Source organism: Eschrichtius robustus, chromosome 8 (assembly GCF_028021215.1).
Source record: "Eschrichtius robustus isolate mEscRob2 chromosome 8, mEscRob2.pri, whole genome shotgun sequence".
Classification (NCBI taxonomy): domain Eukaryota; kingdom Metazoa; phylum Chordata; class Mammalia; order Artiodactyla; family Eschrichtiidae; genus Eschrichtius; species Eschrichtius robustus.
The window spans coordinates 42,794,099-42,813,014 of record NC_090831.1 but is presented as its reverse complement, the minus strand read 5'-3'; positions in this window follow the sequence as shown (position 1 = coordinate 42,813,014).

Here is an 18,916-nt window from a genome sequence, read left to right as displayed (position 1 = left end):
TAGGACAAACAATATTCTAAACTTTACCCAGATTAAAAAAAATTTTAAAAACCAAGAAGAAGTAATGAGAAGTAAACTTATGGGGATTTCTCCTGGCAAATTCCATTCTAATTTACAACCTAGGACAATGACTTCCAGAAAGGCTCTGCTGCCCTAGTACCCAGATTGGGGCATGGAGAAATGCTACCTCCTTGTGGCCGTTTCCCACAACAGCAGCTTTGAACCCACTGCATAAGGTCACTAAATTTTCACCAACTTGCAGTTCTGTAAATGACACCAGCCCTCCAGAAAATGTCTGGGGTCAAAAATCGACCAAAAAATTCAAAAGAGGGCAACCTTCGAAGAAGACAATTTCAAGAGCTCTATTGTACTCACGTTTTTTTCTTTTAAGAGTAAAGAAAAAGGCGTAGGAATATGATGAATTTTAAAAATTTTAATGACATGCATACCCATATTACAAAAACCTATCAGCTCACAGCAGTCAGAATGGCCATTAGGATAAATGCTGCAAAAAATAAATGGTGAAGGGAGTGTGGAGAAATGCGTACCCTCGGTTGTAAGGGGGGGCATGTAAAGAGCCACTAATGAAAACACAATGTAGGTGCTTTGAAAAGGGAAACATTGAGCTACCAGTCAATCAATCACAACCGCTGCTTGGCCTATCACCTGAGAAAATGAGAATCAAAAAGTCACAGGCTGGCAAACCTGTACGCCAGCAAGATTTACCACAGCCAGCACTTGGAAGCCATGAAAATGTCCATCAACAGAGGAATGCACCAAGAAGAAGTGGTCCACGTACACAATGGACTATTACTCTAATAATAAATATAAATTAAATTTAAAAACAAACAAAAGCAAGGAGACATCAACATTTGTGGGTTTACCCGGGCACATTGCACTCTAATTTATAACCGAAGAACACCCCTGGCCGGTAGGTCTGTTTCCCTAGTACCAGCATGGGGAACGTAGAAAGGCTGCCGCTCTCTGGCCGTTACCTGCAAAAGCAGGTTTAAAGCCTGAGCGAACGGTCACTTCATGTGAACAAGTACTGCAGGGCTGTAAATGAAACCTGCCCTCAAAATGTCTTGAGGGAGATAACGGCTAAAATATTTCAAATGGTGACACATACTTTAAGAAAACACTTTGAAGAAATAAGCTCTAATCACAGCTGGAAAAATAAAAAGGACGTGTCTTAAAGCTCAATTTCAACGCATTATGAGACACATGCAAATTCAACCACAAAGAGGTATCAGCTCACACCACTCAGAATAACCATCAGCAAAAACTACAAAGAATAAATGCTGAAGGTGCTGGGAAGAAATACATACCCTCCACTTTAAGTGGGACGTAACCTGGAAAGAGCCACTAAGGAGAACAAAATAGAGGTGCCTTGAAAAGGTAAACATTGAGCTACCATATGATCCAGCAGACCTATTCCTGGACCTATAAACTAAGAAGACAGAATTGGAAGGACACAGGCACGCAAATCTGCATTACATAGTATTACAATAGCCAAGATATGGAAGTAACCAAAAAGTCCAACGACAGATGGGTGGACAAAGAAAGCTGCTACCCGTACAGATGGAATATGAGCTAGTGAAAAAATGAAACAATGCCATTTGCAGCACCATAGATGAGTCTAGAAGTAATCACTCAACTTGGAGTAAGTGAGAAAACGAAAGACACATATCCTATCATATCACATATAGGTGTTACCTAAAAAATGATACAAACAAAGATATTTCCACAGAGAAACACTATCATAGATTCATTAAAAAAACTTATGGTTCACCATATGGAATGGTGTGAGGATTGGATACATTACCATATTGAGGTTAACAGAGAGATACATACACATATGAAATATATAATCACCAAAGACCTACGCAATACCAAGAGAAGACTACTCAACATTGTGTCATAACCTACATGGGAAAAGGATCCGAAGAAGAACAGATATATGTATATGTGTGAAAGAACCACATCTTGCACACCTAGAACAAACAAAACATTGTAATGAAGTTTGCTGTGGTAAAAAATAAAAATTAAGTTAAAAATACCAACAAGAAGTAATGAGACATAAATTAAAGGGCTTTTTCCTCGCACATTCCATTCTAATTTACAACCTAGAACACCACTTCCAGTAAGGCTCTGTTGCCCTAGTAACCAGATTTGGTAAAGGAGAAATGCTGCCGCCTTGTGGCCGATTCCCGCAAGAGCAGCTTTTAACCCACAGCTAATGGTCACTTACCATTCACAAGGACTCAGGGCTGTAAAGGACACCTGCCCTCAAAATTGTGCTGAGATAGGGAATGGATAAAAAAAAATTCAAAACAGGCAAAATTTTCAAGAAGATAGTATGAAGAGGTAAGTTTTACTCACTCTCTTTTTAAAGAAAGGAAAATGGATAAAAGCTCAACCTCAGGAATTATTAGACTCATGCAATCTAATCTACAAAAAGTTTTCAACTCGCACCAGTCGACTGACCATTGGCAAAAAGTCTACAAACAATAATGCTGAAGAGGTTTTAGAGAACTGTGTACCCTCTAGCTGCTGGTGAGATGTAAAAGGGTTAAACGCTAATAATGAGAACAGAAAGGAGCTGCGTTTAAAAGGAAAAATTGAGGTACCATTCAATCCAGCAGGCGCACCAATGGGCCTCTCACCTGAGAAGACCAGAATGAAGAAGACCCGGGCTGCCAAACTGCACTGCAGCCTTATTCACAATAGACAGGACAGTGAAGCAACCAAAATGTCCATCAACAGATGAAAAGATAAAGAAGAAGTGGTCCATGTACACAATGAATACTAGCCATGGAAAACAATGAAACACTGCTCTTTGAGGCACCATAGATGATCTTGGAGATAATCACAGAACATGAGGTAAGTCGGAAAGCAAAAGTCCTATATCCTATGATATCACTTAGAGGCGTTATCTAATAACTGACACAAAGGAACATATTTCCACAGAGAAAGTCAATCACAGACTTATTAAAAAAAATACTATGCTTATCTAAAAGGAAAGGTGTGGGGAATGGATAAATGAAGATTAGCGTTATCATATGTATACAAACACGTATTATACACATATATCAAAAAGACCGACCATACAGCAAGGAAGGTTTTCGCAACACTCTGTAATAATTTACACGGGAAGAGGATCTCTACATAAATAGGTATATAGAATATGTAGATGAACCAGAGTGCGTATACCTTGGACAAGCAACATTCTAACCATTACCCCAATTGAAAAAATTAAAACCACGAACTAGGAGTAATGAGACATGAACTTATGGGGGGTTTTCCTGGCCCATTCCATTCAAATTTACAACCTAGGCAATCGACTTCCAGAACGGCTCTGCTGCCCTAGTACCCAGATTTGGGAATGGAGAAATGCTGCATCCTTGTGGCCGTTTCCCACAACAGCAGCTTTAAACCCACTGCAAACGGTCACTAAATATTCACCAATTGCAGTGCTGTAAATGACACCTGCCCTCCAAAAAATACTGAGGTCGAAAATCGACCAAAAAATTCTAGAGTGCAACCTTCCAAAAAGGAAATTTGAAGAGGTATATTATACTCACACTTTTTTTCTTTTTTCTTTTAACAGAAAAGAAAAAGGCGTGGAAAAATGATGAATTGTAGGAATTTTTACAGACACGTAAACCCAAATTACAAAAACCTATCAGCTCACACCAGTCAGAATGGCCATCAACAAAAATGCTGCAAACAATAAATGCTGACGTGATTGTGGAGAAATGCGTACCCTCGATTCTAAGGGGGACGTGGTAAGAGCCACTAATGAAAGCACAATTGAGGTGCCTTGAAAAGGTAAACGTTGAGCTACCATACCAGTCAATCAATCATACCCACTGCTGGGTCTATCACCTGAGAAAATGAAAATCAAAAATCACAGGCTGGCAATCCTGCACTCCAGCAATATTTACCATAGGCAACACTTGGAAGCAACGAAAATGTCCATCAACAGAGGAATGCACCAAGAAGAAGTGGTCCATGTACACAAAGGAATATTAGCCATGGAAAACATTGAAGCACTGCTCTTTGAGGCACCATAGATGAGCCTGGAGATAATCACAGAACATGAAGTAGGTCGGAAAGCAAAAGGCCTACAGCCTATATTATCACTTATGGCATTATCTAATAACTGACACAGATGAACAGATTTCCAAAGAGAAAGACACTCACAGGCTTAGAAAACAAACTATGCTCATCTAAAAGGAAAGGAGGGGGGGAAATTGAGAAATGAAGATTAGTGTTACTATACATATACAAATACATATTATATACATGTATCAAAAAGACCGAACATATAGCAAGGGAGGTCGACGGAACACTGGTATATTTTACATGGGAAGAGGATCTGTACGTTAATAGACATACATGATGTACAAATGAACCAGATTGTGTACACCTAGGACAAACAATATTCTAAACTTTACCCAGATTAAAAAAAATTTTAAAAACCAAGAAGAAGTAATGAGAAGTAAACTTATGGGGATTTCTCCTGGCAAATTCCATTCTAATTTACAACCTAGGACAATGACTTCCAGAAAGGCTCTGCTGCCCTAGTACCCAGATTGGGGCATGGAGAAATGCTACCTCCTTGTGGCCGTTTCCCACAACAGCAGCTTTGAACCCACTGCATAAGGTCACTAAATTTTCACCAACTTGCAGTTCTGTAAATGACACCAGCCCTCCAGAAAATGTCTGGGGTCAAAAATCGACCAAAAAATTCAAAAGAGGGCAACCTTCGAAGAAGACAATTTCAAGAGCTCTATTGTACTCACGTTTTTTTCTTTTAAGAGTAAAGAAAAAGGCGTAGGAATATGATGAATTTTAAAAATTTTAATGACATGCATACCCATATTACAAAAACCTATCAGCTCACAGCAGTCAGAATGGCCATTAGGATAAATGCTGCAAAAAATAAATGGTGAAGGGAGTGTGGAGAAATGCGTACCCTCGGTTGTAAGGGGGGGCATGTAAAGAGCCACTAATGAAAACACAATGTAGGTGCTTTGAAAAGGGAAACATTGAGCTACCAGTCAATCAATCACAACCGCTGCTTGGCCTATCACCTGAGAAAATGAGAATCAAAAAGTCACAGGCTGGCAAACCTGTACGCCAGCAAGATTTACCACAGCCAGCACTTGGAAGCCATGAAAATGTCCATCAACAGAGGAATGCACCAAGAAGAAGTGGTCCACGTACACAATGGACTATTACTCTAATAATAAATATAAATTAAATTTAAAAACAAACAAAAGCAAGGAGACATCAACATTTGTGGGTTTACCCGGGCACATTGCACTCTAATTTATAACCGAAGAACACCCCTGGCCGGTAGGTCTGTTTCCCTAGTACCAGCATGGGGAACGTAGAAAGGCTGCCGCTCTCTGGCCGTTACCTGCAAAAGCAGGTTTAAAGCCTGAGCGAACGGTCACTTCATGTGAACAAGTACTGCAGGGCTGTAAATGAAACCTGCCCTCAAAATGTCTTGAGGGAGATAACGGCTAAAATATTTCAAATGGTGACACATACTTTAAGAAAACACTTTGAAGAAATAAGCTCTAATCACAGCTGGAAAAATAAAAAGGACGTGTCTTAAAGCTCAATTTCAACGCATTATGAGACACATGCAAATTCAACCACAAAGAGGTATCAGCTCACACCACTCAGAATAACCATCAGCAAAAACTACAAAGAATAAATGCTGAAGGTGCTGGGAAGAAATACATACCCTCCACTTTAAGTGGGACGTAACCTGGAAAGAGCCACTAAGGAGAACAAAATAGAGGTGCCTTGAAAAGGTAAACATTGAGCTACCATATGATCCAGCAGACCTATTCCTGGACCTATAAACTAAGAAGACAGAATTGGAAGGACACAGGCACGCAAATCTGCATTACATAGTATTACAATAGCCAAGATATGGAAGTAACCAAAAAGTCCAACGACAGATGGGTGGACAAAGAAAGCTGCTACCCGTACAGATGGAATATGAGCTAGTGAAAAAATGAAACAATGCCATTTGCAGCACCATAGATGAGTCTAGAAGTAATCACGCAACTTGGAGTAAGTGAGAAAACGAAAGACACATATCCTATCATATCACATATAGGTGTTACCTAAAAAATGATACAAACAAAGATATTTCCACAGAGAAACACTATCATAGATTCATTAAAAAAACTTATGGTTCACCATATGGAATGGTGTGAGGATTGGATACATTACCATATTGAGGTTAACAGAGAGATACATACACATATGAAATATATAATCACCAAAGACCTACGCAATACCAAGAGAAGACTACTCAACATTGTGTCATAACCTACATGGGAAAAGGATCCGAAGAAGAACAGATATATGTATATGTGTGAAAGAACCACATCTTGCACACCTAGAACAAACAAAACATTGTAATCAAGTTTGCTGTGGTAAAAAATAAAAATTAAGTTAAAAATACCAACAAGAAGTAATGAGACATAAATTAAAGGGCTTTTTCCTCGCACATTCCATTCTAATTTACAACCTAGAACACCACTTCCAGTAAGGCTCTGTTGCCCTAGTAACCAGATTTGGTAAAGGAGAAATGCTGCCGCCTTGTGGCCGATTCCCGCAAGAGCAGCTTTTAACCCACAGCTAATGGTCACTTACCATTCACAAGGACTCAGGGCTGTAAAGGACACCTGCCCTCAAAATTGTGCTGAGATAGGGAATGGATAAAAAAAATTCAAAACAGGCAAAATTTTCAAGAAGATAGTATGAAGAGGTAAGTTTTACTCACTCTCTTTTTAAAGAAAGGAAAATGGATAAAAGCTCAACCTCAGGAATTATTAGACTCATGCAATCTAATCTACAAAAAGTTTTCAACTCGCACCATTCGACTGACCATTGGCAAAAAGTCTACAAACAATAATGCTGAAGAGGTTTTAGAGAACTGTGTACCCTCTAGCTGCTGGTGAGATGTAAAAGGGTTAAACGCTAATAATGAGAACAGAAAGGAGCTGCGTTTAAAAGGAAAAATTGAGGTACCATTCAATCCAGCAGGCGCACCAATGGGCCTCTCACCTGAGAAGACCAGAATGAAGAAGACCCGGGCTGCCAAAGCTGCACTGCAGCCTTATTCACAATAGACAGGACAGTGAAGCAACCAAAATGTCCATCAACAGATGAAAAGATAAAGAAGAAGTGGTCCATGTACACAATGAATACTAGCCATGGAAAACAATGAAACACTGCTCTTTGAGGCACCATAGATGATCTTGGAGATAATCACAGAACATGAGGTAAGTCGGAAAGCAAAAGTCCTATATCCTATGATATCACTTAGAGGCGTTATCTAATAACTGACACAAAGGAACATATTTCCACAGAGAAAGTCAATCACAGACTTATTAAAAAAAATACTATGCTTATCTAAAAGGAAAGGTGTGGGGAATGGATAAATGAAGATTAGCGTTATCATATGTATACAAACACGTATTATACACATATATCAAAAAGACCGACCATACAGCAAGGAAGGTTTTCGCAACACTCTGTAATAATTTACACGGGAAGAGGATCTCTACATAAATAGGTATATAGAATATGTAGATGAACCAGAGTGCGTATACCTTGGACAAGCAACATTCTAACCATTACCCCAATTGAAAAAATTAAAACCACGAACTAGGAGTAATGAGACATGAACTTATGGGGGGTTTTCCTGGCCCATTCCATTCAAATTTACAACCTAGGCAAACGACTTCCAGAACGGCTCTGCTGCCCTAGTACCCAGATTTGGGAATGGAGAAATGCTGCATCCTTGTGGCCGTTTCCCACAACAGCAGCTTTAAACCCACTGCAAAAGGTCACTAAATATTCACCAATTGCAGTGCTGTAAATGACACCTGCCCTCCAAAAAATACTGAGGTCGAAAATCGACCAAAAAATTCTAGAGTGCAACCTTCCAAAAAGGAAAATTGAAGAGGTATATTATACTCACACATTTTTTCTTTTTTCTTTTAACAGAAAAGAAAAAGGCGTGGAAAAATGATGAATTGTAGGAATTTTTACAGACACGTAAACCCAAATTACAAAAACCTATCAGCTCACACCAGTCAGAATGGCCATCAACAAAAATGCTGCAAACAATAGATGCTGACGTGATTGTGGAGAAATGCGGACCCTCGATTCTAAGGGGGACGTGGTAAGAGCCACTAATGAAAGCACAATTGAGGTGCCTTGAAAAGGTAAACGTTGAGCTACCATACCAGTCAATCAATCATACCCACTGCTGGGTCTATCACCTGAGAAAATGAAAATCAAAAATCACAGGCTGGCAATCCTGCACTCCAGCAATATTTACCATAGGCAACACTTGGAAGCAACGAAAATGTCCATCAACAGAGGAATGCACCAAGAAGAAGTGGTCCATGTACACAATGGAATATTAGCCATGGAAAACATTGAAGCACTGCTCTTTGAGGCACCATAGATGAGCCTGGAGATAATCACAGAACATGAAGTAGGTCGGAAAGCAAAAGGCCTACAGCCTATATTATCACTTATGGCATTATCTAATAACTGACACAGATGAACAGATTTCCAAAGAGAAAGACACTCACAGGCTTAGAAAACAAACTATGCTCATCTAAAAGGAAAGGAGGGGGGGAAATTGAGAAATGAAGATTAGTGTTACTATACATATACAAATACATATTATATACATGTATCAAAAAGACCGAACATATAGCAAGGGAGGTCGACGGAACACTGGTATATTTTACATGGGAAGAGGATCTGTACGTTAATAGACATACATGATGTACAAATGAACCAGATTGTGTACACCTAGGACAAACAATATTCTAAACTTTACCCAGATTAAAAAAAATTTTAAAAACCAAGAAGAAGTAATGAGAAGTAAACTTATGGGGATTTCTCCTGGCAAATTCCATTCTAATTTACAACCTAGGACAATGACTTCCAGAAAGGCTCTGCTGCCCTAGTACCCAGATTGGGGCATGGAGAAATGCTACCTCCTTGTGGCCGTTTCCCACAACAGCAGCTTTGAACCCACTGCATAAGGTCACTAAATTTTCACCAACTTGCAGTTCTGTAAATGACACCAGCCCTCCAGAAAATGTCTGGGGTCAAAAATCGACCAAAAAATTCAAAAGAGGGCAACCTTCGAAGAAGACAATTTCAAGAGCTCTATTGTACTCACGTTTTTTTCTTTTAAGAGTAAAGAAAAAGGCGTAGGAATATGATGAATTTTAAAAATTTTAATGACATGCATACCCATATTACAAAAACCTATCAGCTCACAGCAGTCAGAATGGCCATTAGGATAAATGCTGCAAAAAATAAATGGTGAAGGGAGTGTGGAGAAATGCGTACCCTCGGTTGTAAGGGGGGGCATGTAAAGAGCCACTAATGAAAACACAATGTAGGTGCTTTGAAAAGGGAAACATTGAGCTACCAGTCAATCAATCACAACCGCTGCTTGGCCTATCACCTGAGAAAATGAGAATCAAAAAGTCACAGGCTGGCAAACCTGTACGCCAGCAAGATTTACCACAGCCAGCACTTGGAAGCCATGAAAATGTCCATCAACAGAGGAATGCACCAAGAAGAAGTGGTCCACGTACACAATGGACTATTACTCTAATAATAAATATAAATTAAATTTAAAAACAAACAAAAGCAAGGAGACATCAACATTTGTGGGTTTACCCGGGCACATTGCACTCTAATTTATAACCGAAGAACACCCCTGGCCGGTAGGTCTGTTTCCCTAGTACCAGCATGGGGAACGTAGAAAGGCTGCCGCTCTCTGGCCGTTACCTGCAAAAGCAGGTTTAAAGCCTGAGCGAACGGTCACTTCATGTGAACAAGTACTGCAGGGCTGTAAATGAAACCTGCCCTCAAAATGTCTTGAGGGAGATAACGGCTAAAATATTTCAAATGGTGACACATACTTTAAGAAAACACTTTGAAGAAATAAGCTCTAATCACAGCTGGAAAAATAAAAAGGACGTGTCTTAAAGCTCAATTTCAACGCATTATGAGACACATGCAAATTCAACCACAAAGAGGTATCAGCTCACACCACTCAGAATAACCATCAGCAAAAACTACAAAGAATAAATGCTGAAGGTGCTGGGAAGAAATACATACCCTCCACTTTAAGTGGGACGTAACCTGGAAAGAGCCACTAAGGAGAACAAAATAGAGGTGCCTTGAAAAGGTAAACATTGAGCTACCATATGATCCAGCAGACCTATTCCTGGACCTATAAACTAAGAAGACAGAATTGGAAGGACACAGGCACGCAAATCTGCATTACATAGTATTACAATAGCCAAGATATGGAAGTAACCAAAAAGTCCAACGACAGATGGGTGGACAAAGAAAGCTGCTACCCGTACAGATGGAATATGAGCTAGTGAAAAAATGAAACAATGCCATTTGCAGCACCATAGATGAGTCTAGAAGTAATCACGCAACTTGGAGTAAGTGAGAAAACGAAAGACACATATCCTATCATATCACATATAGGTGTTACCTAAAAAATGATACAAACAAAGATATTTCCACAGAGAAACACTATCATAGATTCATTAAAAAAACTTATGGTTCACCATATGGAATGGTGTGAGGATTGGATACATTACCATATTGAGGTTAACAGAGAGATACATACACATATGAAATATATAATCACCAAAGACCTACGCAATACCAAGAGAAGACTACTCAACATTGTGTCATAACCTACATGGGAAAAGGATCCGAAGAAGAACAGATATATGTATATGTGTGAAAGAACCACATCTTGCACACCTAGAACAAACAATACATTGTAATCAAGTTTGCTGTGGTAAAAAATAAAAATTAAGTTAAAAATACCAACAAGAAGTAATGAGACATAAATTAAAGGGCTTTTTCCTCGCACATTCCATTCTAATTTACAACCTAGAACACCACTTCCAGTAAGGCTCTGTTGCCCTAGTAACCAGATTTGGTAAAGGAGAAATGCTGCCGCCTTGTGGCCGATTCCCGCAAGAGCAGCTTTTAACCCACAGCTAATGGTCACTTACCATTCACAAGGACTCAGGGCTGTAAAGGACACCTGCCCTCAAAATTGTGCTGAGATAGGGAATGGATAAAAAAAATTCAAAACAGGCAAAATTTTCAAGAAGATAGTATGAAGAGGTAAGTTTTACTCACTCTCTTTTTAAAGAAAGGAAAATGGATAAAAGCTCAACCTCAGGAATTATTAGACTCATGCAATCTAATCTACAAAAAGTTTTCAACTCGCACCAGTCGACTGACCATTGGCAAAAAGTCTACAAACAATAATGCTGAAGAGGTTTTAGAGAACTGTGTACCCTCTAGCTGCTGGTGAGATGTAAAAGGGTTAAACGCTAATAATGAGAACAGAAAGGAGCTGCGTTTAAAAGGAAAAATTGAGGTACCATTCAATCCAGCAGGCGCACCAATGGGCCTCTCACCTGAGAAGACCAGAATGAAGAAGACCCGGGCTGCCAAAGCTGCACTGCAGCCTTATTCACAATAGACAGGACAGTGAAGCAACCAAAATGTCCATCAACAGATGAAAAGATAAAGAAGAAGTGGTCCATGTACACAATGAATACTAGCCATGGAAAACAATGAAACACTGCTCTTTGAGGCACCATAGATGATCTTGGAGATAATCACAGAACATGAGGTAAGTCGGAAAGCAAAAGTCCTATATCCTATGATATCACTTAGAGGCGTTATCTAATAACTGACACAAAGGAACATATTTCCACAGAGAAAGTCAATCACAGACTTATTAAAAAAAATACTATGCTTATCTCAAAGGAAAGGTGTGGGGAATGGATAAATGAAGATTAGCGTTACCATATGTATACAAACACGTATTATACACATATATCAAAAAGACCGACCATACAGCAAGGAAGGTTTTCGCAACACTCTGTAATAATTTACACGGGAAGAGGATCTCTACATAAATAGGTATATAGAATATGTAGATGAACCAGAGTGCGTATACCTTGGACAAGCAACATTCTAACCATTACCCCAATTGAAAAAATTAAAACCACGAACTAGGAGTAATGAGACATGAACTTATGGGGGGTTTTCCTGGCCCATTCCATTCAAATTTACAACCTAGGCAAACGACTTCCAGAACGGCTCTGCTGCCCTAGTACCCAGATTTGGGAATGGAGAAATGCTGCATCCTTGTGGCCGTTTCCCACAACAGCAGCTTTAAACCCACTGCAAAAGGTCACTAAATATTCACCAATTGCAGTGCTGTAAATGACACCTGCCCTCCAAAAAATACTGAGGTCGAAAATCGACCAAAAAATTCTAGAGTGCAACCTTCCAAAAAGGAAAATTGAAGAGGTATATTATACTCACACATTTTTTCTTTTTTCTTTTAACAGAAAAGAAAAAGGCGTGGAAAAATGATGAATTGTAGGAATTTTTACAGACACGTAAACCCAAATTACAAAAACCTATCAGCTCACACCAGTCAGAATGGCCATCAACAAAAATGCTGCAAACAATAGATGCTGACGTGATTGTGGAGAAATGCGGACCCTCGATTCTAAGGAGGACGTGGTAAGAGCCACTAATGAAAGCACAATTGAGGTGCCTTGAAAAGGTAAACGTTGAGCTACCATACCAGTCAATCAATCATACCCACTGCTGGGTCTATCACCTGAGAAAATGAAAATCAAAAATCACAGGCTGGCAATCCTGCACTCCAGCAATATTTACCATAGGCAACACTTGGAAGCAACGAAAATGTCCATCAACAGAGGAATGCACCAAGAAGAAGTGGTCCATGTACACAATGGAATATTAGCCATGGAAAACATTGAAGCACTGCTCTTTGAGGCACCATAGATGAGCCTGGAGATAATCACAGAACATGAAGTAGGTCGGAAAGCAAAAGGCCTACAGCCTATATTATCACTTATGGCATTATCTAATAACTGACACAGATGAACAGATTTCCAAAGAGAAAGACACTCACAGGCTTAGAAAACAAACTATGCTCATCTAAAAGGAAAGGAGGGGGGGAAATTGAGAAATGAAGATTAGTGTTACTATACATATACAAATACATATTATATACATGTATCAAAAAGACCGAACATATAGCAAGGGAGGTCGACGGAACACTGGTATATTTTACATGGGAAGAGGATCTGTACGTTAATAGACATACATGATGTACAAATGAACCAGATTGTGTACACCTAGGACAAACAATATTCTAAACTTTACCCAGATTAAAAAAATTTTAAAAACCAAGAAGAAGTAATGAGACATAAACTTATGGGGATTTCTCCTGGCAAATTCCATTCTAATTTACAACCTAGGACAATGACTTCCAGAAAGGCTCTGCTGCCCTAGTACCCAGATTGGGGCATGGAGAAATGCTACCTCCTTGTGGCCGTTTCCCACAACAGCAGCTTTGAACCCACTGCATAAGGTCACTAAATTTTCACCAACTTGCAGTTCTGTAAATGACACCAGCCCTCCAGAAAATGTCTGGGGTCAAAAATCGACCAAAAAATTCAAAAGAGGGCAACCTTCGAAGAAGACATTTTCAAGAGCTCTATTGTACTCACGTTTTTTTCTTTTAAGAGTAAAGAAAAAGGCGTAGGAATATGATGAATTTTAAAAATTTTAATGACATGCATACCCATATTACAAAAACCTATCAGCTCACAGCAGTCAGAATGGCCATTAGGATAAATGCTGCAAAAAATAAATGGTGAAGGGAGTGTGGAGAAATGCGTACCCTCGGTTGTAAGGGGGGGCATGTAAAGAGCCACTAATGAAAACACAATGTAGGTGCTTTGAAAAGGGAAACATTGAGCTACCAGTCAATCAATCACAACCGCTGCTTGGCCTATCACCTGAGAAAATGAGAATCAAAAAGTCACAGGCTGGCAAACCTGTACGCCAGCAAGATTTACCACAGCCAGCACTTGGAAGCCATGAAAATGTCCATCAACAGAGGAATGCACCAAGAAGAAGTGGTCCACGTACACAATGGACTATTACTCTAATAATAAATAGAAATTAAATTTAAAAACAAACAAAAGCAAGGAGACATCAACATTTGTGGGTTTACCCGGGCACATTGCACTCTAATTTATAACCGAAGAACACCCCTGGCCGGTAGGTCTGTTTCCCTAGTACCAGCATGGGGAACGTAGAAAGGCTGCCGCTCTCTGGCCGTTACCTGCAAAAGCAGGTTTAAAGCCTGAGCGAACGGTCACTTCATGTGAACAAGTACTGCAGGGCTGTAAATGAAACCTGCCCTCAAAATGTCTTGAGGGAGATAACGGCTAAAATATTTCAAATGGTGACACATACTTTAAGAAAACACTTTGAAGAAATAAGCTCTAATCACAGCTGGAAAAATAAAAAGGACGTGTCTTAAAGCTCAATTTCAACGCATTATGAGACACATGCAAATTCAACCACAAAGAGGTATCAGCTCACACCACTCAGAATAACCATCAGCAAAAACTACAAAGAATAAATGCTGAAGGTGCTGGGAAGAAATACATACCCTCCACTTTAAGTGGGACGTAACCTGGAAAGAGCCACTAAGGAGAACAAAATAGAGGTGCCTTGAAAAGGTAAACATTGAGCTACCATATGATCCAGCAGACCTATTCCTGGACCTATAAACTAAGAAGACAGAATTGGAAGGACACAGGCACGCAAATCTGCATTACATAGTATTACAATAGCCAAGATATGGAAGTAACCAAAAAGTCCAACGACAGATGGGTGGACAAAGAAAGCTGCTACCCGTACAGATGGAATATGAGCTAGTGAAAAAATGAAACAATGCCATTTGCAGCACCATAGATGAGTCTAGAAGTAATCACTCAACTTGGAGTAAGTGAGAAAACGAAAGACACATATCCTATCATATCACATATAGGTGTTACCTAAAAAATGATACAAACAAAGATATTTCCACAGAGAAACACTATCATAGATTCATTAAAAAAACTTATGGTTCACCATATGGAATGGTGTGAGGATTGGATACATTACCATATTGAGGTTAACAGAGAGATACATACACATATGAAATATATAATCACCAAAGACCTACGCAATACCAAGAGAAGACTACTCAACATTGTGTCATAACCTACATGGGAAAAGGATCCGAAGAAGAACAGATATATGTATATGTGTGAAAGAACCACATCTTGCACACCTAGAACAAACAAAACATTGTAATGAAGTTTGCTGTGGTAAAAAATAAAAATTAAGTTAAAAATACCAACAAGAAGTAATGAGACATAAATTAAAGGGCTTTTTCCTCGCACATTCCATTCTAATTTACAACCTAGAACACCACTTCCAGTAAGGCTCTGTTGCCCTAGTAACCAGATTTGGTAAAGGAGAAATGCTGCCGCCTTGTGGCCGATTCCCGCAAGAGCAGCTTTTAACCCACAGCTAATGGTCACTTACCATTCACAAGGACTCAGGGCTGTAAAGGACACCTGCCCTCAAAATTGTGCTGAGATAGGGAATGGATAAAAAAAATTCAAAACAGGCAAAATTTTCAAGAAGATAGTATGAAGAGGTAAGTTTTACTCACTCTCTTTTTAAAGAAAGGAAAATGGATAAAAGCTCAACCTCAGGAATTATTAGACTCATGCAATCTAATCTACAAAAAGTTTTCAACTCGCACCAGTCGACTGACCATTGGCAAAAAGTCTACAAACAATAATGCTGAAGAGGTTTTAGAGAACTGTGTACCCTCTAGCTGCTGGTGAGATGTAAAAGGGTTAAACGCTAATAATGAGAACAGAAAGGAGCTGCGTTTAAAAGGAAAAATTGAGGTACCATTCAATCCAGCAGGCGCACCAATGGGCCTCTCACCTGAGAAGACCAGAATGAAGAAGACCCGGGCTGCCAAAGCTGCACTGCAGCCTTATTCACAATAGACAGGACAGTGAAGCAACCAAAATGTCCATCAACAGATGAAAAGATAAAGAAGAAGTGGTCCATGTACACAATGAATACTAGCCATGGAAAACAATGAAACACTGCTCTTTGAGGCACCATAGATGATCTTGGAGATAATCACAGAACATGAGGTAAGTCGGAAAGCAAAAGTCCTATATCCTATGATATCACTTAGAGGCGTTATCTAATAACTGACACAAAGGAACATATTTCCACAGAGAAAGTCAATCACAGACTTATTAAAAAAAATACTATGCTTATCTCAAAGGAAAGGTGTGGGGAATGGATAAATGAAGATTAGCGTTACCATATGTATACAAACACGTATTATACACATATATCAAAAAGACCGACCATACAGCAAGGAAGGTTTTCGCAACACTCTGTAATAATTTACACGGGAAGAGGATCTCTACATAAATAGGTATATAGAATATGTAGATGAACCAGAGTGCGTATACCTTGGACAAGCAACATTCTAACCATTACCCCAATTGAAAAAATTAAAACCACGAACTAGGAGTAATGAGACATGAACTTATGGGGGGTTTTCCTGGCCCATTCCATTCAAATTTACAACCTAGGCAAACGACTTCCAGAACGGCTCTGCTGCCCTAGTACCCAGATTTGGGAATGGAGAAATGCTGCATCCTTGTGGCCGTTTCCCACAACAGCAGCTTTAAACCCACTGCAAAAGGTCACTAAATATTCACCAATTGCAGTGCTGTAAATGACACCTGCCCTCCAAAAAATACTGAGGTCGAAAATCGACCAAAAAATTCTAGAGTGCAACCTTCCAAAAAGGAAAATTGAAGAGGTATATTATACTCACACATTTTTTCTTTTTTCTTTTAACAGAAAAGAAAAAGGCGTGGAAAAATGATGAATTGTAGGAATTTTTACAGACACGTAAACCCAAATTACAAAAACCTATCAGCTCACACCAGTCAGAATGGCCATCAACAAAAATGCTGCAAACAATAGATGCTGACGTGATTGTGGAGAAATGCGGACCCTCGATTCTAAGGAGGACGTGGTAAGAGCCACTAATGAAAGCACAATTGAGGTGCCTTGAAAAGGTAAACGTTGAGCTACCATACCAGTCAATCAATCATACCCACTGCTGGGTCTATCACCTGAGAAAATGAAAATCAAAAATCACAGGCTGGCAATCCTGCACTCCAGCAATATTTACCATAGGCAACACTTGGAAGCAACGAAAATGTCCATCAACAGAGGAATGCACCAAGAAGAAGTGGTCCATGTACACAATGGAATATTAGCCATGGAAAACATTGAAGCACTGCTCTTTGAGGCACCATAGATGAGCCTGGAGATAATCACAGAACATGAAGTAGGTCGGAAAGCAAAAGGCCTACAGCCTATATTATCACTTATGGCATTATCTAATAACTGACACAGATGAACAGATTTCCAAAGAGAAAGACACTCACAGGCTTAGAAAACAAACTATGCTCATCTAAAAGGAAAGGAGGGGGGGAAATTGAGAAATGAAGATTAGTGTTACTATACATATACAAATACATATTATATACATGTATCAAAAAGACCGAACATATAGCAAGGGAGGTCGACGGAACACTGGTATATTTTACATGGGAAGAGGATCTGTACGTTAATAGACATACATGATGTACAAATGAACCAGATTGTGTACACCTAGGACAAACAATATTCTAAACTTTACCCAGATTAAAAAAAATTTTAAAAACCAAGAAGAAGTAATGAGAAGTAAACTTATGGGGATTTCTCCTGGCAAATTCCATTCTAATTTACAACCTAGGACAATGACTTCCAGAAAGGCTCTGCTGCCCTAGTACCCAGATTGGGGCATGGAGAAATGCTACCTCCTTGTGGCCGTTTCCCACAACAGCAGCTTTGAACCCACTGCATAAGGTCACTAAATTTTCACCAACTTGCAGTTCTGTAAATGACACCAGCCCTCCAGAAAATGTCTGGGGTCAAAAATCGACCAAAAAATTCAAAAGAGGGCAACCTTCGAAGAAGACAATTTCAAGAGCTCTATTGTACTCACGTTTTTTTCTTTTAAGAGTAAAGAAAAAGGCGTAGGAATATGATGAATTTTAAAAATTTTAATGACATGCATACCCATATTACAAAAACCTATCAGCTCACAGCAGTCAGAATGGCCATTAGGATAAATGCTGCAAAAAATAAATGGTGAAGGGAGTGTGGAGAAATGCGTACCCTCGGTTGTAAGGGGGGGCATGTAAAGAGCCACTAATGAAAACACAATGTAGGTGCTTTGAAAAGGGAAACATTGAGCTACCAGTCAATCAATCACAACCGCTGCTTGGCCTATCACCTGAGAAAATGAGAATCAAAAAGTCACAGGCTGGCAAACCTGTACGCCAGCAAGATTTACCACAGCCAGCACTTGGAAGCCATGAAAATGTCCATCAACAGAGGAATGCACCAAGAAGAAGTGGTCCACGTACACAATGGACTATTACTCTAATAATAAATATAAATTAAATTTAAAAACAAACAAAAGCAAGGAGACATCAACATTTGTGGGTTTACCCGGGCACATTGCACTCTAAATTATAACCGAAGAACACCCCTGGCCGGTAGGTCTGTTTCCCTAGTACCAGCATGGGGAACGTAGAAAGGCTGCCGCTCTCTGGCCGTTACCTGCAAAAGCAGGTTTAAAGCCTGAGCGAACGGTCACTTCATGTGAACAAGTACTGCAGGGCTGTAAATGAAACCTGCCCTCAAAATGTCTTGAGGGAGATAACGGCTAAAATATTTCAAATGGTGACACATACTTTAAGAAAACACTTTGAAGAAATAAGCTCTAATCACAGCTGGAAAAATAAAAAGG